The 27,858-nt window shown below is 40.7% G+C and overlaps 2 long non-coding RNA genes across 2 annotated transcripts; both read left to right on the top strand.

Annotated features, from left to right (window-relative positions):
* Positions 1-62: 62 nt before the first annotated feature.
* Positions 63-5,392, top strand: LOC115299039. Its single transcript, XR_003911964.1, has 3 exons — positions 63-104; positions 2,422-2,566; positions 5,204-5,392. It is a non-coding gene; the product is annotated as an uncharacterized LOC115299039 (long non-coding RNA).
* A 7,996-nt stretch (positions 5,393-13,388) lies between these two features.
* On the top strand, positions 13,389-26,776 carry LOC115299038. The gene is made up of 2 exons (XR_003911963.1): positions 13,389-13,606; positions 26,511-26,776. It is a non-coding gene; the product is annotated as an uncharacterized LOC115299038 (long non-coding RNA).
* The last annotated feature ends 1,082 nt before the right edge of the window (positions 26,777-27,858 follow it).

Genomic DNA, 27,858 nt, shown 5'->3' with positions numbered 1-27,858 from the left:
CAATCTCAGAGTCACAGCTGGTTTGCTTGCTGCGCCTGCGTGCGTGTACCCGGGCGTGGCGCGGTGCTGTTCCTACTTCCGCGAGTCAGGTCTTCGCAGAGCAGGTGGGGACAGGAACGGGGTGGGGTTTGGCGTTAGTGTTTCCGCTACAGATCTAGTCTCTGTAGACTTCATGGTGGCAGAATTTCCTTCCGGGATAGTAGTCGCATCGTTTTAGACTGTAAGGAAGTCCATAAATTGCCTTAGGGATCCGAGCCATCCGGAGGCATCTATTAAGTTTCTCTCGGAATGGGGCCTTCCCAATCCTGTTAGAGCGCAGTAAGTGGTCCTCTGAGACTTCTTGTGGCCTCATCAATTCATTCCGTCTACAAACGTTTGTAAAACCGTACCATCTGCTAAGTACCGACGGTGCAATGACCCCTATCTTATGCAGCCTAATGCGGCACTGTTGTGTTCTAGAAGCCAATCCTCAAGCTTGGGGAAGAGGAGTGGTTAAGATTGTGGCGCCTAAGCCTGGTCCAGGGAAGGCTTCCGAAGGTGATACTAGTAGAAGAAATTGTTTGCGTTTGGGTTAAATTATGAGAAGAATTAACACAGTACTTCTGCTTCTGCTAATGGGCTCAAAAAGCTCCCAGAACTTACCAGTATAAATATAACAGGAAGAGACTTGTCAGAGTTCCTTTATGTGTTTTCTAGAACAAATACTGAAAATTACCATATATCCACGGGGAGAGGTACGAAATGAATAAGGATGCCTAAGGATGCCCGTATTCTTAAAGCAGCTGAAATCTTAACAGGTTAAGAAAAATATGAATTAAAACCATTTATTAAAATCTCTTAATAGTGGTACAAAGTACTGGTGAAATTCAAGCATAATTGGAGTAATTAGAAATAACCAGAGAAGGAATTGGAGGGTTAAATGCAAAAAAAAAAAAAATCCTAAAGAAATCAAGTCTTATTCTTCAAATCAGTTGAAGTTTGCTTTTGTCTCCTAAATTTGGCGTGTGTGCAGTAGTTCCAAATGTGATGACTATTAAATAGGTCCAGGACTCAGGAGAGAGGTCCAAACTGCATAGATATTAGTTGAAAGCAAGGAAGTCTGAGACCACCAGGTAGAGTCTGTGAAACAGAAGTGGTCAGATGATGGAAATTAAAAGGACTAGTCAAAACAAATCAAACCCCAAAAATGTGGTACTGCTGAACCCCAGGAAGGACTTGCCAGTGGAAGTAATGATTGATCATTATAAAGTTACATAGTAGTGGGTCATCTGTGTGGCTCAGTCAGTTAGGTGATTTCAGCTCAGGTCATGATCTCGCCGTTTGTGAGTTCAAGCCCCACACCGGGCTCTGTTGTCAGCATGTCAGATCCTCTGTCCCCCTCCTTTCTGCCCCTCCCCTGCTCTTTCTCTCTCATTCCCTCTCTGAAAAATAAGTAAACATTTAAAAAAGTAAAACGTGGAGTGCCTGGGTGGCAAAACTGGTTGAGCGTCCAGCTTCGGCTCAGGTCATGATCTCACGGTTCATGGGTCCCTGCGTCCGGCTCTGTGCTGACAGCTAGCTCAGAGCCTGGAACCTGCTTCAGATTCTGTGTCTCCCTCTCTCTCTGACCCTCCCCTGCTCACACTGTCTCTGTCTCTCAAAAATAAATAAAAACCATAAAAAAATTTTTTTAAATAAAAAAGTAAACATGTAGTGTTAGAAATCCCTAAATGTTTTGTGCTTATATATACAGCAAAGCATTAAAATACAGTTTTTTACAGATATCTTATTAATTATTTTAAATGAACCTAGGAATTAGTAAGATTGGAGTTCTGACATCCTCAGCCATTTGGATTGTAAGATAAAGCCTAGCAATAAGATGAGTGTTACAACAGAAAGTTATCAAAGGTCTGTCCACTTTATCTCCTCAAGCAGTATTTTAGACTTTTACCTACAAAGATTCACGTGGCTGATAATATTTCCATGGGAGATATTTCCAAGGCATACTCCCATTGAAAAAGGTATATGGGAACACAATGTAACAACTTCAATATCTGTATTTTTTTGAGTGTTAATTTATTTTGAGAGAGAGAGCACGCAGGTGGGAGGGTGGCATATCTGTATTTTTTAAACAAGTTATTTTCAAACTTAGAAGTAATTGTTTCCCGCCACAGAGGTGACTCAGTGACTTTTGAGTGTCACTAAGCCAGCCGGGTTGCCCCTTGGGCAGGGACTGTGTTTTGTATTTCTTACATTCCCTCGAGCATTTAGTACACTACCTTGCACATCTTTTATATCTAAACTTTATTTTGACAAAGTATGTAACTAATTATCAGAGGTTGGTATGTTTTCAATAGCCAGGAGGGACAGCTAATGGCAGAAAAGACACTAGACTTATGTAAAGCAAGTTAGTTTTGTCTGTTGTACTTTTTTTTCACAAAGGCGTTCTGAAATCTTTGGTGTTGGGAAAGGATCATGAAAAAGCTCACCATTGTCTAAGCCCACCATCTGCCCTTCTAAGAAGTGCAATGTATTCAGCATATTTCAATGAGTGTTTTAAATGTTCACCCTGAATCTTTAGAAAAAGGTAGGTTATTCAGTGGTTCTTTTAATGACAATTAATTATATAATACACTTTTTTTAATCTTTTCTGTTTTATTTTTTATTTTTATCTTTTTATAGTTTATTATCAAGTTGGTCTCCATATAACACCCAATGCTCATCCCAACAAGTGCCCTCCCCCATGCCCATCACCCATTTCCCCCTCTCCCCCCACATCCACCCTCAGTTTGTTCTCAGTATTTAAGGGTTTTTTATGGTTTGCCTCCCTCCCTCTCCTTAACTATTTTTCCCCTTCCCCTTCCCATGGTCCTCTATTAAGTTTCTCCTCCACTTATGAGTGAAAACATGGAATCTGTCCTTCTCTGCCTGACTTATTTCGCTTAGCGTGACACCCTTGAGTTCCATCCACTTTCCTACAAATGGCCATATGTCATTCTTTCTCATTGCCATGTAATACTCCATTGCATAGAGCATTCTCGATCCATTCATCAGTTGTTGGACATTTAGGCTCTTTCCATGATTTGGCTATTGTTGACATTGCTGCTATGAACATTGGGGTACATGTGCTCCTATGCATCAGCACTTCTGTATCCCTAGCAGTGCTGTTGCTGGGTCATAGGGGAGTTCTGTTGTTAACTTTTTGAGGAACCTCCACACTGTTTTCCAGAGCAGCTGTACAGTTTACCTTCCCACCAATAGTGAAGAGAGTGCCCATTTCTCCACATCCTTGCCAGCATCTGTAGTATCTTGATTTGTTCACTTTAGCTACTCTGACTGGCATGAGGTGGTATCTCAGTGTGGTTTTGATTTGGTAAAATACACTTTTAAAATGTTTCTATATGAAGTGATTAACATTTTAAAAGTTTGTAAAATGCAGGGTTAGTGTGGTTACATGAGAAGGCCATTTGATGGAATATTTCATTGTCCAACAGTGTTGTTTAAATGAGCATCACTGTATTTATTGCAATATTTCACACTGCTCTCATTGGATAAGCCAAATAACCTTAGTAAAATGAGATATAAATATACTTAAAGCAGACCTCAAATATAATTACAATTAAAAACTTGTATAGTCCTTTGCATATAGCATACATTTACATTTACAGATATCCATGCATACAATTTTGAATCCTTGTTTAAAATTTGGTTTCTCATCACTTTTATTTTATAGTACATCCTGGTAATTTTGCCCTTTCCTTAACATTCCCTGCAAATCCCATCTTGCTTGAAACAATAGATTAAAACCAGACTGGCGGTTGGGGAACGCTTTCTATTGCAACCATGTGTGTCAGAAGAAAGGATTAGGTTTCCTTGTCCAAGAACATCAAGGGGAACCTCCACCTCTCCAGACACACCTTTATTCCCCAGTAATGGAGACTTTATATCTAGTTAGATTTAAATGGGATAAGGAAAGAGTTTAAGTCCTCTTTTAGCTCTAGTAGTATAATCAGCCCTCAAGTCTCAAAGTATCCAATTTTGTCTCTCTAATTTAATTCTAAGTGTCAGGTTGGTATTAGATGTTGATCAAGGTAGTGGAGAGTTGCCCTACACATTTATTCACTTAAAGAAGAATTTTGCAGACTGCAAAGACTAGATGGCATCTATGTTCAAAACTAACTTAAGGCATACTCCATTCACCTCTGACCTTTCCTTTATATTGAATCTGTTTTCCAAATATAGAGGAAGAGATTCCATTCTCTTCATAATTTGGGGTACAGCCATGCTACCTTCACCTGGATTCATTCTAAGGATCTTAATCAAAGTGAGACAATGTCTACCCTTGAATGAGATCACTTCTGAGTGTCATTAAAGTATGCGGGAAACCATAATAATGATGGGGATATCATTTCTTCCCCACCGCCTCCCTTGGCTTAATTAGTTCTAGCCTTCATGTCATGGTGATAAAAGTCAGCCAAAGATACTAAATACCTTGACAAAATTCACACAACCAATGAGAGCAGGATAGATAAGTTACATTAACTGACGCCACTTTAAGGCTGAAGTAGCTACGGCTAGGGCTGATCCAAGGACAAGGTTTCACCTAATGGCACAGATGTGTGTCATGCTTTCCAAGCCAGAACAACTAGATCGCTACTTTTTAAAGGGTTGATGCACTCATCCCTCCCGTTTTTCCTAGTAGTTTTGGGGGAAGTATACATTATACCATTTTCTTTGTATAAGGATAATAATCAGAAAGCCTGTCTGGTCTTTGGAAAGGAGACTTGGGGGGTTTAAGGGAGGCATTGCTATTCACTTTTTTCCCCAGAAGATGCCACCTAGCAAAATTAAGGGAGAGGCTTAGTGATGTGAATAACAAAATATAATTTTTCTCAGAACACCTTTTCCTTAAAATTAAGAGCCAAGACCATAGATTTTTCTAGATTCAACTTCTTACCTTAAGGACTCTGCTACTCCACAATAATGAAAACGTTCAACCGGGGGTGGGAGAAGGTGGGAAGGGTGGAGAGAGAGCAGACATAAGTGAATAATTTGCATGTGTCGATCTTCAGACAAATGACTCCTTTGCTTGTAGAGTCCTTAGTGTGGGATCCCAGGAAGAGGAATAATTATATGTGGATGGTGCAGACCTGGGGATTCCTATTCAGATTTAATATTTTCTCTCTATACTTTTTTTTTTTTAATGGCTGTGTTTCAACATCAGAGTACAAGGCTTTAAAGAAGACAGAGAATTGCTCCCTTGACTGTGGATCCAGAATGGGGAAAATAATCTTCTAGAAATATAAGAGAGAACTTTCAATACCTTTTCCCCATTGTTCACTCTCAGTCTTAGGAGATGTTCTTTGGAAGAAATGGAGCCTAGAAGTTAGCAAATTAAAAGTTTTGAAAGACATTTTACTTTGTTGTCTCTCTTTGCATGCCATATCTGTTCCAGATGGCATGGCCCCGAAGACAGAATCAATATGTTATCTGCACACTCATTCTAATTTTAAATCACCACCCTTTGCTCCCAGCTACTTCATAATGGGCTTCTCACTTCTGAGTTGACGTTTTACAGCAAGAACTAGGTCTGGACAAAGCTTAGAGTGTCTTTTAGATAGGCTCCTTTCTATTTTGTCTATCAAAATAATCAAACTCAGTTACATCCCTTCCCATATTCTGTCTCTGTGGTGTAATGCTGGCAACTATGGAAAGTGGGACACGATGCTTAGATTTTGATCATTCTAAAAACAACATGAAAAGATCTCTCTGAAAGAAGGAGAAGCATTAACCTCACTGTCTCAGTCAGATCCCATCTTAACCAGTTAGAATCTGTTGGACTTTTCCAAAACCACCTGATGGTTGGAGTCTACTGTGATTGTCTTTACTTTCTGTCCTTAATAAGTAGAAATGAGCATGATCTTGGAGAAATTCTGGATGCTAGCCTCATTACTGATCTCAGTGAACCATTTAGCTTTCATGTGCCTCTTTTTTCATATGTGTAAAATGAATAAAGGGTTAGGGCTACAAAGAAAATGAAAATGCTAATTCAAAAAGATAATATGCACTCCTATGTTTATTGCAGCATTATTTACAGCAGCCAAGATACGGAAGCAACCTAAGTGTCCCTTGATGGGTAAATGAATAAAGTTGTCTCACACGCACGCACGTGTGCATGCGTGCACACACAGGAATATTACACAGCTATACAAAGGATGAGACCATGCCATCTGAAACAGCATGGATGAGTATTATGCTAAGTGAAATAAGTCAGACTGAGAAAGAAAAATACCATATGATTTCCCCAATGGGGAATCTTAAAAAATAAGTGAATAAACAAAAAGCAAAATCAGACCTATAAACACAGTACAAACTGATGGTTACCAGAGGGGAAAAGGGTGAAGGGATGGGCAAAATGGGTTAAGGGGAGTGGGAGATAGAGGCTTCCATATGTACATGAATAAATCAAGGAAATAAAAGGCACAGTATAGGGAATACAGTCAGTAATATTATCATAACATAGCATGGTGACAGATGGTAGCTATACTGTGGTGAGCATAGAGAAATTAAGTATCATATAGAGAAGTTAAATCAGTATATTGTACACCTTAACTTAATATAACATTGTGTATCAAGTACACTAAAAAAATTGAAACAGCCCCCCCCCCCCAGACAACATACATTGTAACTCTTGTGATTTTAGGAACTAGTTTCTATTTTGTCCCGAATTAGATTCATTTAGAGATACAGAAGTAGGTAATACAATCAGGATCCACATTTCGGGGCACATCCCCTGACCCCATGCCCATGGCAGATACTGACATGCAGATGTTGAGAATGAGCTGCAAAATTTTCCCAAGACTGCTCTGGGCAACTACTCTCAACCAAATAAAATGGGCCCTGCTCATTCTGTTTTGGCAGGGTTAGGTTTATGAAAGACAGGAATATGCAACTTTTCTCCCCCAACTGTGAGCAGGAAATGGCTTTCCACCTATCTTTTCAAAGTATAAGTAAGAAGAGTATCTTGACCCATTTTCCTTCTCTCTAACTACTTTAGGTGGCAATCCACTTAGTTCCCAACTGTATTGCTTTGTTATTTCTCAGACATATACTCATTATTTTGTAATTGGCAATCTGATTTATGTAACAGCTGCTAAAAACAAGAGTCCTAGGAGAGGGTTATTCAGCAGGTGCTGTGATCTTAGGAGAGAAAGATAACCAATGTCCACCCACAGCTTGGCAGGTGTGGGGAATGAAGGGGGGGGGCAGCCTTGCCTCTCTCTCTCCCCATCCTCTGATCTGATCTTTTGGTTCCTCCCATTTGCTAAACCTCTGGACGAAGTAACATGATTTATTTGGTCCATAAAGGTCAATTCTTTCCTCCACCCCAACTTTCCATTTCCCAGAACAGCTGCAAAACGGTAACAGTGGATCTCAAAGTCCAAATGGAAATATTCAGTATAGAGCTGCTGTCTATTTACAGAACTGGAAACCAACTCTGAAGCAATGGTTAAAAATCTAAAGCTTATTAGGTTAACTTTCTAACCAGGCATTACATTTGAGGGCAAGCCCAAGTTTTCATCTCAGACATAGCAGAGTACTTGGGACATCAGAGGAGGGCTCAATAAATATTGGCAGATTGATTAAATGAACAAATGAACACACGTGAGGAGGAAGAGGGAGGTGTGCAGTGGGATATTTTAAAGATAGTGCAGGGAATTGGAGGGGAAAAAATTAAAGCCTAACATAAGCCCTGGAAGCATTTTAAAAATCTCTGATATATGCCTGCTTTCTTGTGGTTTGCTCTTTCCACTAAAAAGCAGAATGCATAAAATATTCTGATTAGTTGAGGGTTATTACTTGGGCTCCAACTAATGTTTTATATATAAATCTAAGTTACTGCTTTTCCTCCTTTCTGCTTCTCTTTCTGTTTGGCCAAATCCCCGTGGGAGGGAGGAACATTCCTGTGGTGGGTAAAATAATTTCTATGGAAATTATTCAAAGTGCAATTTCTGTAAACACTATTGTGAAGATATGATTTATTTATGGATTCAGTTCTTGTGCTTGTCTCGTCTCCCTGTTTATCATCAGGCTCTCTGTTTGCCAGCCTCTCTTCTTACGGATTTGTCCACTCCAGTTTTGCCTCTAAGAAGGCCAGCTTCCAGCAGCAGGGTTGAAGCCTTGGGAAGCAAGAGAGAAGAGCTTGTGCTCCAGCAGGCAGTGGGCTTGGAAAGAACACTGGATTTGATGCCCAGTTCGGACTCTGCTATAACCAGCAAAGTGGCCTGGGAGAGTCTTTAGCCTCTCAGCCTGCTTTTCACCTCAAAAAAATGAGAGTGGTTGAACCAGCTGATTCTCAAGGTTCCTTCCGGCCCTTAACTATACAAGCTTATGCTTATGCAGGTGTCTCACATTTAACCAAGGATCTCCTGGTACTTGGGCAGAAAGGATGAAATATGCTCCCATTTTAACATGGTCCAGCTGGGACTCAGTGATTTTGTTTTAATTTTAATGTTGATTTAATTTTGAGAGAGAGAGAGAGAGAGAGGGGGACAGAGTGTGAGCGGGCGGAGGGCAGAGAAAAAGGGAGACACAGAATCCAAACCAGGCTCCAGGCTCTGAGCTGTCAGCACAGAGCCTGACGTGGGGCTCAAACCCAGGGACCAGGAGATCACGACCTGAGCCAAAGTCAGACGTTTAATTGACTGAGCTGCCCACGCTCTTATACTGTTCATGTGAGGAAGACCCAGAAACTGTCTTGGATAATCTGGAATTGGATAATTGGAGGAATTGAACCAAACTGTGACCAACTTGAAAAGCGTACTGTTAGTGAGGAAATCATTTACTGCATGCTAATTGCGTGCTCATAAAACCAAACGACTAAAAAGGTGATCTTAGGGCACCATGAGCACCACATATAATACTTCTTATCATCATCACGTCCATCAGCTTCACTTCTTGGCTGTAGTTTCCTCATTTCCACTCTGAAAACTTAGAGACAGAAGGGACTGGAACGCCGGCATTCTTTCCTGACTCCCGTCCTGCCTTCTGTCCCATGCTTATTGACCACCTACTGTGAACCTGGGACTGTCTCAAGTATGGGGATCCACAGAGGAGAAAGGCTGGATCCCACCTTGGGGAAGCTGAGTACTGCAGGGAGGATTTCTGGTCAACTCATTAAAACACAACAGGATACAAGCCATTCTTGAGCATGGATATGGTAGTGTGAACTCAAGTTCCTGATTTAAGAAAATATTCGCAATGAGATAACTCAGTATGAGTCCGCAGGGTCACTGACGGAACAGGGATGCACTTAGGGCCAGACACACATGGCTCCCACACTGGCCTTAGCTATGCTTGTTGATTATATCGTCACTGTCACTCATCACCTCAGTGAGAGCAGCACCTACATGCCTCCCGCACGTAGGATTGTGGTTTCTCCTCGGAGAATAACATCCCTCAGAGCCTGTGTTGTCCTTTTAGTTCTAGAGTTGCTTGGGAATCAAGAAGGGAAGGAAAAAGAAGGGGTCTCTAGCGTTGACCTTTCCTGTGTTTGGAAGATCCCACTCTAATCCTGGTACCACACCTTTCATTAGAATAACAAGGTCTCATTTCTAGAAGACTCAGCTTAGCTCTCATAGATTCTTAGACCTTTCCAGTTCTCTGACATTTCACCCCATGAGGCAGTGGGGTGCGGTGGGGTAGGGGTGGAGAGACATATGACACATAAACATAGACTCCATGAGGGCTTGACATTCTGTTATTTACACATAAGCAAATACTTCTGGGAGTCTTCCATGCACCAGGCACTGTGCTAGATGCTAAGTACACAAAACTGAATCAGATACTCTGTGCACTCTTCCACGTCACAATTTAATGAAACTGCAAACAGAAGAATTTCAGGGAATACATCTTTGTATCAAGAAAACCTTTTAATTGCCTTAGAATCATACTTTAAGGAGCAGCGCTGGCTCTACTGTGTGCTATTTGTATGGCCTTGGACAGGCTTTCTAAGGGTCTGGGCCCCAGTTTCCTCATCCTGAGATGAGAGCAAAGAATCACAAGTTCCCCGAGTGCCCTTATAGCTCTGTGGAGAGGACTGAGCAGCTCTTGGAGGAGGTACTGAATGTGATTTCGAATTGGAAAGAGGACCAAGGTGCCCTTAGGAGGGATAGCTGCATTAAGGAAGCATGGCCATAGACATGAATAAGGCTTACGGAAAGGTGAAGTTAAAGCAAATAAGGTATTGGGGGCACATGGGGGCTCAGTCGGTTAAGCGTCTGATTTCGACTCAGGTCATGAGTTCAAGCCCTGTGTCCTGCTCTGTGCTGACAGCTCAGAGCCTGGATTCTGCTTCAGATTCTGCTTTGGATTCTGTGTCTCCCTATCTCTCTGCGCCTCCCCCACTCACACTCTGTGTCTATCCCTTGAAAATAAATAAAAACATTTAAAAAAGCAAATAAGGTATTAATATCTTGGACAGGCTTCCTAAGGGTCTGGGCCCCAGTTTCCTCATCCTGAGATGAGAGCAAAGAATGCTCTGCCTGCTTTCTCCCTTGAACCTTCCAGTCTATTCTTAATTAGCAGCCAGAGCAACCCATTAACATGTATGCCGGATTATGGTCACCCCTCTGCTCAAAAAACCTCCAGGAGCTTTACATGTCATTTGGAAACAATCCCAAGTCCTTACCAAGGCCTATAAGGGCCAAATGATCTGCATTCTCTAGCCCAACCTCCATCCTGGCCTCTTTCCTCACTGCCTCCCCCTTACCTTGCTCTGCCCAGGACACACTGGTCTCCTCCCCAGTCCTCAACCCTTATTACCATCTAACATATTCTACTTACTTGCCGCTCCTCTAGAACGTAAGCATCACAGGAGCAGAGACTTTGTCTGTCTCATTCGGTACCTCTCAAGCCTAAAATGTGGACGGCTAGTAACACACTTGTTAAATGAGTTCCCCTAGTTTGCAGATAAGGAAAGTGAGTGAGGTCCATCTGCCCCTCAGAGGGAGAGTCTGGACTGGGAAGTAGTGAGATCTTCTATCTGCCCCATGGACTCCCTGGTAGACAGAAAGGTGGGCTTCAGAGATGCCTGCATCCTACTGCCCAGAAACATGACAACGGGCACTGTGCAAATGAGATGAAGTTAGGAATCTTAACATGGGGAGAAGGTCCTTCTGATTGTTGACTTAACTTCTGACATCCCTTCCCTGGGCCTCTTCAATTCGATTAGATTTACTTGTTTACTCCTTTTGAATTCACTTACCCAACATTTACTGTGTATAGTGATACATCCCTTTTAGCAAAGGAAAAAGGATATGAAAAGGGAACATTTACATCTTTATGTAACTTTATTAAAAAGTAGTGGGATTAAGTGTATGCATATGTTTTACTTTAATATGAGGATTTCCAGTGTTTTTTAATTTTAAAAATAGAAACAAATATTTTCTGAGAGTCGCCCTGAACCAGGCATTATGACAGACACTAGAGACAAAACAAAATTCCTGAACTACACACACTTAGAACTTCATAGGGGTGACAAGCAAACAGAGGGCTGTTCCACTGAAAGCAAGTGCCACCAGAGAGAGCGAGGGCTCTGGTGGAGGCCCACGGGGGTATCTGGCCCTGCCTGGGAGACAGCACTGGTGAGGAGGGGACTGCGAGTAGAGAATCCCAAAGCTAACATCTCAGTGGAGTGATTTGACCATTACCAGGGTTTGGGCCCATTAGCTTGTCCATCCCTGGCCTCGGGTTATTTCACTAAACAGCCAGCTGCTGTGTGCATGCCTTTTCCCTCAGGCCTGGTGTCTGCCCTCAGTCCCTTCACCCACCACATCCCGCGTCCTGCCATGACACAGCATTTTCAGACCTTCCCCAGGAATCGGTTTAGAGCCAATATCCTGTGCAGCTCACAAGGGGTCAAGGCCATGACAAGATAAGGGAGGATGAACAGGGACAAAGCCCAGCGGTAAATATGCAAACTTTTCCTCTGCTTTCCCCAGACAGGATGCTTGCACACCACTTCCTATAATTCAAACGGTATGTTTCTCCTTAACATACTATGAAGATGTGGTGGCTATCTATTGTCAAGCCACACAAGGCACGTTCCTGATGCTTCCTTGGCACCCTGTGCTCCCCTGTTTCACGGGGTTTCTCACCCGCATCCCGTCTCCTGACTGTCTGTTCTCCATGGACCCCTCAGACCCTTCTAGAGCAACAAGCAGTCCTGCCCGAGGTTGTATGGGACACGCCCTGCACACAGAATGTGCTCAATAAATCACTGCTTCATGGAACTGAATGGTATCATACAATGTAGGCACTATGGGCGAATTTTGAAACCTCTGAAGTCAAACTCTCATTGTGGAAGGCTGAAAAATGGTTTCCAATTTTAATTGATTATTTCTAAGCCAAAAAAAAATATTCTGGCAATTCTCCAATAAATATTCACCATTGACATCTCAGCCTATTTGACAGGCTGAGCAGGGATGCAAGTTAGATACATAACAAAAACCATATTTGAGTCACCCTCTTTCTTCTGGTTGTGTATGAGAAAGGGCCCCAGATATAGGAGGGGGAAATGCTTTGAAAAAGTGGGCCGCAGACGTCAGTTTTGCTCTCACGCAACTGTAGCCAAAACTGCCCATGCGCTCAGTCACTTGCAGACTGAGGCGAACCTCGTGTTTGGATGAGGCTCAGGGTTGGTAGGAGGAGGAGTTTCTTATTGTACAGAACATTCGGCTGCTCTGGGCTTAGCCAGGGCGTAGATGGCTTTCCATGGCCGGAAGTGGTAAGGGATTGGTGAGGGAAGTACTTGGGACTTGCCTTCACTTAATCGGCGATGCAGGGTTGCCAGAACTCTTTGAACAATAACATTGTTTGGGCACCTATCTTAGGAAGTCAACTCTGGATTAATTTTTTTTAAATACAAATCAAACCGGGGACAGCGACGCATCCTGGTGTCATTTTGTACCATCCCTGACTTCTCGGAAGTGGATGACACCGGCTGTCTTCCCTGGCTTTGCAACGGTCCAAGGAGCCTGCAGTTCCCCAGGGGAATTGCCAAGTACTTCTAAATATTCTAAAAATGAAACTGAATATTCATTTTACTTTAAATCACATATGCCATACTTTTAGAAGATGTCAGTAATGTGGAATGAGAAAACCCCTGGTCTCTGGGACTTAGAAAGTCAACACGGAACAATTAGGAAAGCGAGTGTCCTGGTCCGGGAGGCAGATGTTCTGCACATCTCCATCCAGAGTGCCTCACTTCAAATTTTTTGCTCTTTTCCCTTTTGCTTAAGTATTGATCGGTGTGTTGCCTGGGAAGTTAGATGTAACACAGTGAAGGATTATGTGAGACAAAGCCCAACTTGCTTTTCTTTTCCCTTCCAGTTCTACTATACCTGAGACAAACCTCAACCATTCCCTTCTATGATGTAGAATGGCTACTGAAAAGGAAGAAAAAAGAAAACTGTCAGAGGACAGTGGGAAACAAATGCATTATGATTTACTTAACAGGGAACCGTAAGGAGGAGTTCTGTCCAAGAACATGGAAATTGCTTTTGTAAAATACTTTCTAAAATTTTTCTTTTCTTTTGTTTATTTTTTCCCCAGAAGAGCTATAGAGGTGAGTTGTGTATTTTTTCTTCTGCTACTTTTGTTATTTAAATATAATTAACATCCGGTGTTATGTTAGTTTCAGGTATACAATATAATGATTCAACAATTCTATACATTTCTCAGTGCTTGTCGTGATAAATGTGCTCTTAATCCCCTTTACCTGCTTCACCCGTCTCCCCACTCAACTCCCCTATGGCAACCACCGGTTTGTACTCTGTTTTCAAGAGTCTGTTTTTTGTTTGTCTCTCTTGTCTTTATTCATTCGTTTTGTTTCTTTAAATCCCATATATGTGTGAAATCATGTGAAATCTCTGACTTATTTCACTTAGCATTATACCCTCTATATCCATCCATGTTATAGCCAATGACAAGATTTCATTCCTTTAATAGCTGAGTATATTCCATTATATTATATGAACACACCACATCTTCTTTATCCATTCATCTATGGATGGCCACTTGGGCTGCTTCCATATCTGGGCTCCTGTAAATAATACTGCAGTAAATATAGGCGTGCACGTATCTTTTCAAGTTAGTGTTTTCATTTCCTTTGAGTAAGTACCTGGTAACAGATCATATGGTATTTATATTTTTAATTTTTTGATGAAGCTCCATATTGTTTTCCACAGTAGCTGCACCAGTTTGCATCCTCACCAACAGTGCATGAGGGTTCCTTTTTCTCCACATCCTCACTAACACTTGTTTCTTGTGTTTTTTATTTTTAGCCATTCTATAAAGTGTGAGGTGATAGCTCATTGTAGTTTTAGTTTGCATTTCCCTGATGGTAAGTTATGTTGAGGATCTTTTCATGTATCTATTGGCCATCTGTATGTCTTCTTTGGAAAAATGTCTATGCAGGTCCTATCCCCATTTTTAATTGGATTATGTGTTTTTTTAGTGTTGAGTTGTAGGAGTTCTTTTTATATTTTGGATACTAATCCCTTTTTGGGTATATCATTTGCAAGTATCTTTTCCCATTCAATAGGGTGCCTTTCTGTTTTGTGGATCATTTCCTTTGCTGTGCAAAAGCTTTTTATTTTGGTGTAGTCCCAATAGCTCAATTTTGCTTTTGTTTCTCTTGCCTAAGGAGACATATCTAGAAAAATGTGTCTATGCCCATCTAATGTCACAGAAATTACTGCCTATGTTTTCTTCCACAAGTTTTATGGTTTCAGTCTCACATTTAGGTCTTTAATCTATTTTACCTTCATTTTTATGTATAGTATAAGAAAGTGGTCCAATTTCATTCCTTTGCATGTAACTGTCCAGTTTCCCAGCACCATTTGTTGGTGAGAGTATCTTTTCAACCTCATATATTCTTGCTTCTTTTGTTGTGGATTAATTGACCATGTAAGTGTTGGTTCATTTCTCAGCTCTCTATTCTGTTTCCATCCACCTATGTATCTGTTTTTGATCCAATGTCATTTTAGAAAGAATACTTGACATGGTAACAAAAAAGTTAAACTGTAAAGAAAAGCACCAAACAAGAAATAAATGTTCTGGGGGCACCTGGGTGACTCAGTCAGTTAAGTGTCCGGCTTCGGCTCAGGTCATGATCTCACGGTTTGTGGGTTCAAGCCCCATATTGGGCTCTGTGCTGACAGCTCAGAGCCTGGAGCCTGCTTCAGATACTGTATCTCCCTCTCTCTCTGACCCTCCCCTGCTCACGCTGTGTCTCTCTGTCTCTCAAAAGTAAATAAAAAACATTAAAAAAAAAGAAAGAAATGTTCTGTTCTCCAATATCCTATCCCAACTGTGCCACAAAAAACATTGTTAGCCATTTGTTTCCCATCCCTCCTGAAGATGGCTATGAATATTATGAAGGTGTCACAGACAACCACATGCTTTCTTTCTACACAGTCTCTACCACTTGACTTTTCCCCCTTCTTGTGTCTGGAAACATACTTACATATCAATAAACATCTATACCTCAGTTTAAAAGAAAATTACAAGCTTCATAGTATTCCACTGAGTGAAGGTATCATTATTTGTTTATATAATCTCTTTCTGGTCTACATTTGGACTGTTTTTAGATAGTTACTATTGCAAGCAATACTCCAGTGAACACATTTGTAAATATATACTTGTGCACAAAAGAAAATAAATCCGATATCTGCAGGGTAAACTTCTAAAAGTGGAATGACTAATTCTGAGCTTACATGTATTTACATATTGAAAATTACCTCCTAATTTAGACCCCGACTTGTTAACCAATGTATACATTCAGCAGCAATGCATGAGCGTGTGTTTTCCAACTGCTCCTTTGCTGGAGATTTGTTACCTCTGGGGCTCAGGGGCAGACTTTTACTTTTTGCTTTCACAGACATCTGTACTATATAAACATGACATAATGATGATGTTCCTTTTTGTAATTAAAAAAGATTAAAGAGATTAAGAACACTTGTTTGTAACTGTTTAGGGAATAAGATTCTACTTGCAAAGCAAAACCCAGGATATGAGACCATTCATCAAAATAAGACCACAGAAGGGGACAGTTAGAGACAGAGTTCTGATAAGGGCAGCCTCACAGAGGGGAAAGGATAAGCCTCACCAGCCATCTACCCGGGAGCACTGGGGGGAGGTAACCCTGTGCTCACAAGATGCAGGAGGCTAGAGATAGTTATAAATCTCTAACAGTGTTACTCTCTCCCACCCTCCATGAGATCTGTAGCCCTAGAATGAGAATTGATTTTTACAGGATACCCTTACAGTGCAACGAGCAGTAGTTAGGCACTTAGTTCTCCTCTTGCACCCAAAGGACAATACAACCTGCACTTCTTTTAAATTCTGCTAGACTAGAGTGCGCTCAATTCCTCTTTCTCTCACACAGACCGGAAAACTTGGATCTATGCCCACGCGTACTCATTTTCTTTGGTATCCCACCCTCCGAATCATTGCTGCAGAGAAGTCTTTCTGGGCAGGAATTCTTTGCAAAACGATATCCAGATTGGACAGGGAGTGGGAGGAATCTGAGTCACAAGAATTTAAAGTCCTATCTGGTCTGCTACAAAAGATGTTTCTATACTGTCCAGTATCTCCTCTGCAATAGGTAAACAGGAAAATAATGTCAATATAATATGGAATTTGTGGAGCTCAAACATGACTATCCTGAGCAAGGACAGCGGGATAACAGGAATAAATTATAACCTTCAGCATGAAAGGGAAAACTTCTAGTGCGACTGCTGCTAAGCAATAGTGCTTTCCGTTGTGTTTTAATAAATTTAAAAATAAGTGCTTAATTGCTAATGGTAGTGCACAATTGGGTAAGCCCAATGAAGTGGAATTTGACAATTCTAGCATTTACTCCTACTCAGGGGCTGAATTGTGTCCCCTCCCAAATTCGTATGTTGAAATCTTTATGTTGAATACTTCAATATGCAATTGTGTTTGCAGATAGGACCTTTAAACAGGTAATTAAGGCAGAATTAGGTTGCGTGTGTGCATCCTAACACGCTATGACTGGTGTCCTTATAAGAAGGGAGGTTCGGATGTGCACGTTACACAATAAGAGGAAAGACCACGTGAGCACATAGCAAGCACGTGGCTTTCTGAGCCAAAGAGACAGACCTCAGAAGAAACTAAATTTGCAGATTTTGGATTACTAGTCTCTAAAACTGGGGGGAAAATTTTTTCTGTTGTTTAAGCTACCCAGTCTGTAGTATTTTTTTTTATCGTATCCCTAGCAAACTAATAAATATACTCTTGGACACATGAAAAGGAAACAACATAATGAAAATTATTCATGGTGATAATATTTATGATAGCAATAAAAATGGAAACAACCTAATTTCCTTCCCCTGGAGACTACTCAGCTATGGCATATGCACACAATGGGGTATGATGCAGGGGTATCAAAGACAGTGAGGATGACCTCTGTGACCTGATACAAAGTGATATCCAGGATGTGCTCTCATGTGAAAAATAGCAAGTGCAACAGAGTGTGCCTATATGCTAGCTTTTGTTGTTAGAAAGAAGGAGAAATAAAAATATTTGTCCCAATAATAAACACAGGAAGGGTAGATCTAAAATGATAGGCTATCCAACATTAACCTAATGTAAGGAAAGGGGTAGGTAATGAGCTAGAGTACATAGGGATGGGGTGTCGTATCCCTGGGTGTTCCTTTGTATTTAGTTTGAATTTTTGAATTATGTAAACGTGCTGCAAATTAAGAAACAAATTGAAAAGACTGAAAGAAGCAAACCCTGGAATCAAAATAGCCAGAAAAAAAAATAAACCTAACCATTTATCAAATTGATAACATAACCATGTGGGTTAACAGAATTAAAGTAAGTTTTGGACACAGTAATCTGAATGAGATATAGTCTTAGGATCAAAAGAGCAGCAAACTCTGGAATTTAGTAGGTTTGCTGTTAGGATTGGTATTGGAGTGCTGAAATTACTGGATTTGTATTGTAGGATAATACAAATGTAGAGCAAAAGAAAAAAATGTGTTCAGGGAGTTAGGAACTAGGGTCCTTCCTATTTAGAATATCCACACAATGGGGAAAGGTCAGGGAGAACCCTGAAATTGGAGGGCACCATTATGAATTCTGTGGTCAGTAGCAGTGGACACACCTAGAAAATAGGTCTTGGTTTCCAAATACTATTCTCTACAAAAAACAACAAGGCTCTCTGGGCAAATGGCCAATTCTAAGTTTGGAGCAGGGGAAGCCGGAGACGAGCCCAAAATATATAGTACCAGAAATCCAGGAATGTTCAAAGACTAAAAAAGACATGTCTAGGAGCACGTGGGTGGCTCAGTCGGTTAAGCATCTGACTTCGGCTCAGGTCATGATCTCTGACAGCTCAGGGCCTGGAGCCTGGTTCAAGTTCTGTGTCTCCCTCTCTATCTGCCTCCCCCGAACCACCATTCATGCTCTCTCTCTCTCTCTCTCAAAAACAAATAAACATTAAAAAAAAAAAAAAGACATGTCTAAAGGACACAGGAGCAGTCCTGAGAGGCTGACATTAAAAGTCTCTGTATCCATAGTGATTTAAAAAAAAAAAAAAGGCAAGGCAGGAGGAGGAAGGAAAGCTCTTCTTTACAGAAGAATGCCAACTAAAATACATAGAAGGGATGATAAAATAACAAATTTACCATTTTCAATCAGCAATACAATAATTGGTTCAGGTAAAGATCATCAGCAGTGGCTAGACTTATGTGGGTATCATTTCACAGTATATACATGTGTTGAATCATTACGTTGAACACCTGAAACTCATATGTCAATTATATCTCAATTTAAAAATAGAAAACCAAATAAAAGTATTGTCAATGGTGAACTGTTATTGGAGAGTACAGTATTCCTAAATCTCCAAATACCACATCGTAGATTGCTTATTCATTAGAAAGAGAAAAGAGAGCTTGACAATGAAGAAATTCAGCTGATGCCACTTAGCCAGGTGATTAAACTTAGCACCACCAATGGACAAATGACATTAAGTGTAGCTACTGTGATACAACAGAAATGTACACCACTCATGTAGTGTACTTGTCAAAAATATTTAACCTGTGTCAAAACTTGAGGAATCAAGGGGTAGCTGGGTGGCTGAGTCAGTTAAGTGCCCGACTCTTGACTTTGGCTCAGGTCATGATCTCACAGTTGGTGAGTTCAAGCCCTGCATCAGGCTCTATGCTGACAGTATGAAGTCTACTTGGGATTCTCTCTTTCTTCCTCTCTCTTTGTCCTTTGCCCCTCCTCTCTCTTTCTCTCAAAACAAAACAAATAAAACATTGAGGAATCAATTAAGAGAATCCAAATTACTGAACATCTTTCAAGATTATTGGCATGGGCTTTTGATAAAAGTCATAAAAATGTCCAAAGACATGGGAGTAGGGGACTAGTTGAGATTATAGTAAAGAGAAGCAGAAGCTTAAATGCAATCATAATCCTTGGTTTGATCCTGGGTTGAAAAAGATACATATTGTTGGGTCAACTGAGAAAATCTGAATATGAATTCTGTATTAGGCATCAGAGTTTACTTGTGTGATAACAGTAACATGGAAAGACAGTATAATCATTCAGTTTTTCAGATATGTGCTGAAGTCCTCAGGCTGAAATGTCATGATGCCCGTAGCTTACATCAAATCATTTAGCAAATGAATAGTTTCTTGTAGTCTTGTAATTTTAGGTTTCACATTTTGACATATAGTCTATATTGAGTTAATTTTCAGTATCAGGTGTGAGTTGTGGATCAGAGGTCACCTCTTTGCATATGAGTATAAAACTGTGCCAGCACTATTTATGGAAAGACCATCTTTTCTGTACTTTATTGCCTTTACATCTTTTTCAAAAATCAACGGGCCATACAGCTGTGGGTCTATCTCTGGCCTCTCTAATATGTTTTCTCCTTATTTTATGTGGTGACTATGGCCCTACAATGTTTTGAACTCAGGTAGTATAAGTTCTCCAATTTTGTTCTGCCTTTTCAATGTGTTTCAAGTATTCTAAAGCCTTGTCATTCTCATATAAGTTTTCAAATCATCTTGTTAATTTCTACAAAAATAAAACAAAAACAACTGTGGGTATTCTGAGATGGAAAGCATTGAATCTATATACCAATTTGGGGAGAACTCACATGTTGACAACATTGAATCTTCTGATTCAGAAATGTAGTGCACTGCTCCAATTATTTTGGTCTTTTAAAATTTCTCTCAGCAATATTTTGTAGTTTGTGGCGTACAAATATTGGAACATCTTTTGTCAGATTTTATCACTATTTCATATTCTTGATGCTATTGTAAGTAGGATTTAAAAATGTCTAGTTATTGCTGGTATACAGAAATGCAATTATATTTTGTATATTGAACTTGTGCCTTGCAAGCTTGCTGAACTCACTAATTAGTTCTAGTAGCTTTTTGTAACTTCCCTAGGATTTTCTACACAGACAATGTCATCCATGCATAAAGATAGTTTTACTTCTTCCTTCCCAATTGGACATCATTTATTTCTTTTTCCTTCCCACTGTGCTGGCCAGAACCTCCAGTTCTTTTCCAGTTGAAGTAGTGGAGCAGACATCTTTGACTTATTCCTGATTTTGGAAGAAAAGCATTTAGTCTTTCACCATTGAGCATGCTATCAGCTTTAGGTTTCTTTGTAGATGCTATTTATCAAGTTGAGACATCTTCTATTCCAAGTTTGCTGAGAGTTTTTTCAAAACTCAGGACTGGATATTATAATTTGTCAAATGCTTTTTCCTCAGTCTGTTGAGATGGTCACAGGTAGATAGATCGTCTTTTGGTTTACGTTAGTTTTCTGTGAGTACTTTAAAGGCATTCTGCACTAGCTTCTCACATGCCGAACACCTGACAAAATTCTGGTGTATCCTTGTTGCTATTTCTGTGTGTAAAATATCATCTATCTCAGCCTTCCTCTGAGATTTTCCCTTTATCACTAGCTTTAAGTAATTTGATTACAATGCACCTTTGGGTTGTTTTCTTCATATTTCTTGTACTTGAAATCCATTGAGTTTCTTGGAACTATGGGTGTATATTTTTTACCAAATTTGAAAATATTTCAGGCATCCATTTTTCAAATATTCTGTATCACCCCCTTGCCTTGCCTTTTGGGGCTCCAATTTCACATGTATTTGGTTGCTCGAAGTTGCCCTGTGGTTCAACCATACTTTATTTCTTCCTTCTTCTTCTTTTTGTTAATCTCTGTGCTTCAGTTTGGATAGTTTTTATTTCCCCACCTCTAAATTCACTCATCTTTCCTTCAAGGATGTCTCATCTGCTGTTCACCCCATTTTTGTTGACACCTGTCAACAGTTTAAAAACTATCTTTCATATCTGGGAGCACCTGGGTGGCTCAGTCGGTTAAGTGTCTGACTTCAGCTCAGGTCATGATCTCACGGTTCATGGGTTCGAGCCCCGCATCGGGCTCTGTGCTGACATCTCAGAGCCTGGAGCCTGCTTCCGATTCTGTGTCTCCCTTTCTCTCTGCCCCTCCCCTGCTCACACTGTTTTTCTCTCTCTCTCTCTCTCAAAAATAAATACACATTAAGAAAAGTTTTAAAAGTCTTTCATATCTTTAATATGGTTGATATTTCTTCTTTTTTGAGCATGTGAAATATATATATCATAGTCATTTTACTGTTCTTATTTAGTAATGCTATTATGTAGGTCACTTTTTGGTATTTAAAAAATTTTTTTTAATTCTCTCCTCATTATGTTTCATTTTTCTGATTCTTAGCATGCTTGGTCATTTTTTTTAATTAGATTCCCAACATTATGAATTTTGTCTTATGAGATGTTGGATACTTTTATATTCTTAAAAAGGTTTGAAAATTTTGTTCTGGAATTTGTTAAACATATTTGGAAGCAGTTTGATAGCTTTGGGTCTTGCTTTTGGGCTGTGTTTGGTTGAATCAGGACTTAGCCGAGGGTTCGTTTTTCCCCACTGCTGACGTAGGAACTTTCTTGTTCCTAATCTCAGCATCATGAATCCTGAGGTTTCCCACTCTGGAGGATGGGAATGGCCACTGTCCTGGCTCTGGATGGACCCTGGGACAGTCGGTTCTTATCCTGTAAGCCGATTCATTCTCTGGCCTGAAGTAGATTTCCCTGCTCACGTGCTTGATCAGCTGTGGACTGAACTCTTGAAGGGGATCCACTGTGGATCTCAGGTCTCTCTCTGTGCAGTTTTCTCCTCTCCAGTCCTCTACGATGAGAACTCGGGCCACGTTGGTTTACCTAGACTCCCAGCTCTGTCTCTTCAGGCCAGAGGAGGACCGCTGAGTCCTTCTCTCTGCGTCACGGCTGGAAACTCTCTTCAGACAGCAAGTGAGGCAGCCTCAGGGCTCCCCTGTTTACTTTCCATCACTCAGAGACCATTGGCTTTCACTGCTTATTTCCAGTCATCTTGAAAGTTATTGTTTCATGTATTTGCCCAGGCTTTTATTTTTGGCAAATCTAGTTCCTGATTCTTCGTCTTGGTCAGAAGCAGAAGTCACAGGTTATTGTTTTTATGCCTTTTAACATTTCCCCTGAGGCAGCCTCCAGCCATCCACTTTGCTGGCTTATCTCCCATGTCATAATTACTGTTTTGGTTAGTGCTCTGGTTACAAAGCTAAATATGTCGGGGGGTTTTCCCCCATTTCCCTTTCCTTTGAACATGCAGTTTTATGGTATGTAGTGTTTCTGAGGAGTTTGTATTCAGTGGTATAGTCGTTAGAACCTGCACAATTTTAGACAATTTTAGGCTAAAGCAGAGACTACATCAAGACGTATTTTTACTAACCTTTTCAAAAATGAAACAAAATGGTCATATCTTTGAGGGTGGGTTTCATTTCGTGTAAACCACTGTGTTTTCCTCTCCCATAGTGCCCAGCACATCGATCCTCAGAGCCATTTCTTGATTTATGGGTTGACCAGGAATATATTATTTTCATTCTTGTGATTATGACTAGCTATTATATATTAACTGCCTACTGTAAATTAGGTACTCTACCAGGCACTTCATACAGTATCTAATTCAGCGTTCACTATTGCTCTATGATACAGAGATTTTGTCCCTCTTTATAGACAGGGAAATGAATTCAAGCAAGATTTATTTTGCTCAAGATCCCACGGCTAATAACTGATGCTATTGAGATTCTAAACCCAGGTCTGTCTGATTCCGAAGCCCAAACTCACTGTACTGCTTTGTCCTCTATTTCATGAAACATGACACAACTTAGTGGTTCTCTGCTCTAATAGGCACTCTCTTATTTTCTTGCATTCTCTTACAGGAGGGAATTTTTAAACAGCCAGTTTAGGACAGGACAGTCCAATGTGCAGTAGAATTGGTCAAGGAAGAATGCACCTTGAGTTTTCTGAATTCCCAAATCAGGTTCGAGTCCAGGAGTAGATTACGTTCAATAAACACAATAAACTGAAAATATTCCAGAATCCCAGTTCCCTTTTAAAATAACTACAGTTTCTGCCCATAGAGATACTCCTCGGGCACACTCCAGTTCTTTTAGTCATGATAGGAAATGTTGCTCATTCGGAGACTCTTTTCAGGGCTATGCCCAGGCTTCTCTTAGGAAGGGCCTGAACTCAATGAAAAATGGAGTTTAGATCTCAAATAGTTTTCTTAATAATGTTGTGGTATGGGCATATTCCCTGAAAGGGGGAGGATAAAATTATATTGACCTCACAATGGCGCATTTTACGGGTTCCCACATGTTGCTCCTCCACAACCAGGAAGCTCGATTTCACATAACTTGGGGGTTGGGGTTGAGCCTTCTGGGGGCCATAAGCAGGGGCCCGTCAGTGGAGGAAGTCAAGGAACATGAGCCCAGATTGTCCTCACCAGGGGAAAAGAAGCCCAAATTCGTGGACAGGACCCAAAGTTTATCTGCATTGCCTTCCATGTCAGTCAAGGTTTAGCATCAGGGCACTGGTGCCTATCATGGTGGCAACCAGGGCTTATTTTTATTAAGCATTTTGTTTGCCTAAGAGCTTTCAGTCATTAATCATCTAACTCTTGTTCCCCTTGAGACTTTTGTGAAGTAAATGGGAAAGAAATAACACAATTCTTATTTCACATATAGAGGAACTGAAGCATTTTTGTTTGCCACTATTACCCACCGAAAGAGTTAAAGCCTTGCGTCAGAATTTGGGAGAACCAGGGCAGGCAGCCGATGAGCTTTTGTTTCACCACAGACTTGGGGTTTTCTGTTTTCACACCAAACGAGCTTGCATAGTTTTCATTTTGGAAGCAACATGATCGATACTGAGGTGTACTGAAGGAAAAAAAACAGACTTCACTTCTTTTCACATAGTATGAACATTTGACTGAGTTCCCACAAAAATTTTGGAATACAAACATGCATTTCAGTTTAAGTAGTAAAGATTGTAAAGCATTGCTAATCTTGAATTTTCTACTAAGAAAGAGAGTGTAAGCAAACACATGCAAGTGTGGTTGTGAAGAGCCAAGAGCAGGTTGTACTTTGAGAGGATAATGTGGGGATTTTGCTACCTGCCATTAATGTGGTGAGCTTCTTGGAAGAGGTGTGTTTTGAATTTTAATTAAAAAAAGAAAGATTTCAGAGATGGTATATTCTTCCCCCTGGATGAGTTGAAATATCTTTCCTGTTGCTTTCTAGGGAGTGTAAACACCACCAAAAACTTGTCAAATATCACAAGAAGAAGGAATCGACCAAGAGGTCTATGGGGCACATTTCAGAGTAATGGAGAGGAAATGAAGAAAGGTTTTCTGACAGAGAGATCTTTCAGATCTATTAACAGTGAGGTAGTTGAGGGGACAGATGGGTTAGGGTGGTAGAGGGGAAGGTGTCAGTGGAAGTCTTTTAAACCAGATTAGATAAAGCACAGAAAGATTACTTGAGGACTGAGCGTGCCCTCTGGTGGGGGTAGGAGATACAGTTAGGGCCAGGACTAATCTACATCCTTTGACATAAGACAGGCCCTGAATTCAAATCCACATAGAAGCCATGACTAAAAGTCTGAGGTTCCTCTTTTTTAAAATGGTATCAACAAGTCCTACCTTAGAAGTTGATGAGTGAAATTAAAAAAAAAAAAAAAAAACGCTAAATATTTACATGGTATGTGGCACCAAAAGCAAATTTGGGTCCTATTGGGTCTAAATCTTATACAATATTGGAGGCCATCTTTAAGAAAAAGAATACACAATTCTGGTTATAAAATTAGATAGTAAAGCAAGCAAGTAAGCAAGGAAGAAAAACAACATACAATTGTGGTTATAAAATTAGATAGTAAAGCAAATACTTAGAATGAGGGAAGAAATCGTAACAAATCACTTAATACACCCCAAAATACTGACAATACCACAAACATCACAAAATTCAGGAAAAAAAACCATGATGTTTAAATTTATTAATTTGCCAAAATACCTGTTTTGGGTGTACAAGTGTACGTGTGTGTACACATTTATAATGTATATATGTGCTGTATATGCTGATGGCCTCTTCATTTGACAAAAATTCTGTAATATGTAGAGAGAATGAGAATGTATCTTAACTTTCCTCTAGTACGATTTGTCAAATTTTGTTATTATCCATAGTTTAGAAAAAGTTTTTTTTAAGTATCACACCTTGTGTGTAATGTCCCACAGAATTTTACAATTGTTGTCCAATTTAGGAAAAGTTCTAACAAGTTTTTTCATGAAAGAGTTAAGATTTAGGTAAGTCTTTCATGGGCTAGCTTCTGACTCTGTACATTTCCATTCTTGTTTCTCCTCCTCTGTCCTCCTGATCTCAGGGCTGGGCATTGTAGGATGTAGTCCCATTCCAGCAGGCATGATATACCATGACCCGCCAGCTCACTGAGTGAACAGAGGATAAGAGAGTTGAACTCCATTCCTCCAACCCAGTGGCTAGCATCAACTATACACAAAAGTGATAGGAGCTACAGAATACTCCAAAGCCAGCCTTCACTAAGGGAGACGTGGCAGTGGGCAAGTCCGACACCAATTAATGAATTAGCATTTAAAAAATTTAATTTTGTAAACTTTACAAAAACATATAACCATGCCCACAGATTGGTAGAGCTCCTACCAGGGCCTTGGAAGGATCTCATGCCATTAGCTTCATGGTCAACCACCTCTACATGTCATATGGGCACACCAAACAGTTCTGTTGCCCGTATCGGCAACTATTACTCAAAGTGAGCAAGATAATGGTAGGGATTTGGGGTTACATATTCAGGAGACTCTGGAAGGCAACAACTTGTCCAGACACAGAGATGAGATGATGTCTCCTTCCGCAATGGTGAATCTAAATGAAACTGAACTTTGAGGATGTGATGGTGGCCTATCAGAAGGAAACTCGTTGTCCCTTCTGTGTTTTTCTGGGTGTTTGCCTGCAATGTCAGCTAGTTACATTTGAGTTTACAACTTCTCTTTGAGATGACTATGATTTACCTGACGCTTTGATCTTTCAGAAAATCCCTTCTGGGAGCACCGTGATCCCCTGGGAGCACCACAATACCTGGAGGTGGTAGAAGCTGGTGAGTTTGTTAAACCTGCCTCCAGGACACTCCATGTGGTGCTGGGCTGGGATATTTTTGAGGCTGGTGCAAGCAGCAGTGAGGAAACAGAGGCCTAGTGGTATGGTGGTCATTCCAGAAATGTAACCCCTCAGAAACGTGCTACCCAGCCTCTTATAACAAGGGTAAAACAAATAAAGCTGCTGCCTATTTGGACCATACGCTGGCTCCTTCCACATCTGCAGGACATTTAGCTCCTTGCATCTGGTAATGTTTGTGCAAATATAATTCCATATTCACTAATAATTCCTGGGGCTAAAGGCCCCCCCTCGGGTAACCTTGTTAATATTCTCTCAAGGCCTGGTGTGAACGCCTCATAGCATTTTGATTAGAATTCAATCTTGTGTTTTTTTCCCCTCTCTGTCTCTCTCTCCCTCTCTCCCCTCATGCTTTTCTGGCCCCCGGTTTCCTGGCCACCCACATCAGGAGACATTCTCCCTCCCTTCCACTCTCCATTCTCAGTTTCAAGGAATTTCCTTGTGTCAAAGGCAAAGTGTGATTGACATATTTTCCCCCTCTTAAGAGCAGTCATCTCGGTGTTTGATTTAACCATCTCCTTATGGGGCTCGTACAGTCATTACCTGGGTGAAAAAGAGCCCTCCTGCTCACCCTCACGCTCAGACCCACGTAGCTCAGTATTTTTGTAGACTTTTAAATTGCTGCTCTCTTTCCTCTTTTTTCTACCCTTTTCTTTCTTTTTGGTTGGCACTAGCAAATGATTCCCTGATGTGTTCCCAGGTGTGCCCTGAGCCATAAGGGTTTGAGTTAGCTGCAAACAGGTAGGCCAGTGCCCTCAGCCTGCCAAGAAAAGCATTTGCTGTTCTTTAGATCTGGGGTGGGGGGAGAACGGACATAGAACGAACTGTCTAGTTTAGAATTCACCACCTTTAAGCTGGTGGTTTTCCCTTTTGCCTTAGTCTTATTTGTCTCTCAGGAGAAGAAAACAGAAAACAGAGACAAATGCAAATTAGCCACAGCATGAAGAATTGTATTTAAACCCAAGAGGAATTTCTTGGCAGTGAGGTTCTTAAGGTCGGAGTGGTTCTGGAATGCAGGCACCCTCTCGAAGGCTGTCTTATCATTGAATTACTGTGGGTTCTGACCGTTTCTGCCCGAAGGGGATGAACTCAATGACCTTGGAAGGTCACTTGCCGCTTTGCAGTTCAGCGGGAATCCCCATCGTTTCTGTGAAGCGCCACACTTCTCACAGTATTGGAGAGATTCTCAAGGGGATTGCTCATGG

This window comes from Suricata suricatta, chromosome 8, assembly GCF_006229205.1.
Source record: "Suricata suricatta isolate VVHF042 chromosome 8, meerkat_22Aug2017_6uvM2_HiC, whole genome shotgun sequence".
Lineage (NCBI taxonomy): Eukaryota > Metazoa > Chordata > Mammalia > Carnivora > Herpestidae > Suricata > Suricata suricatta.
This window is presented reverse-complemented; position numbering and strand designations above follow the sequence as displayed.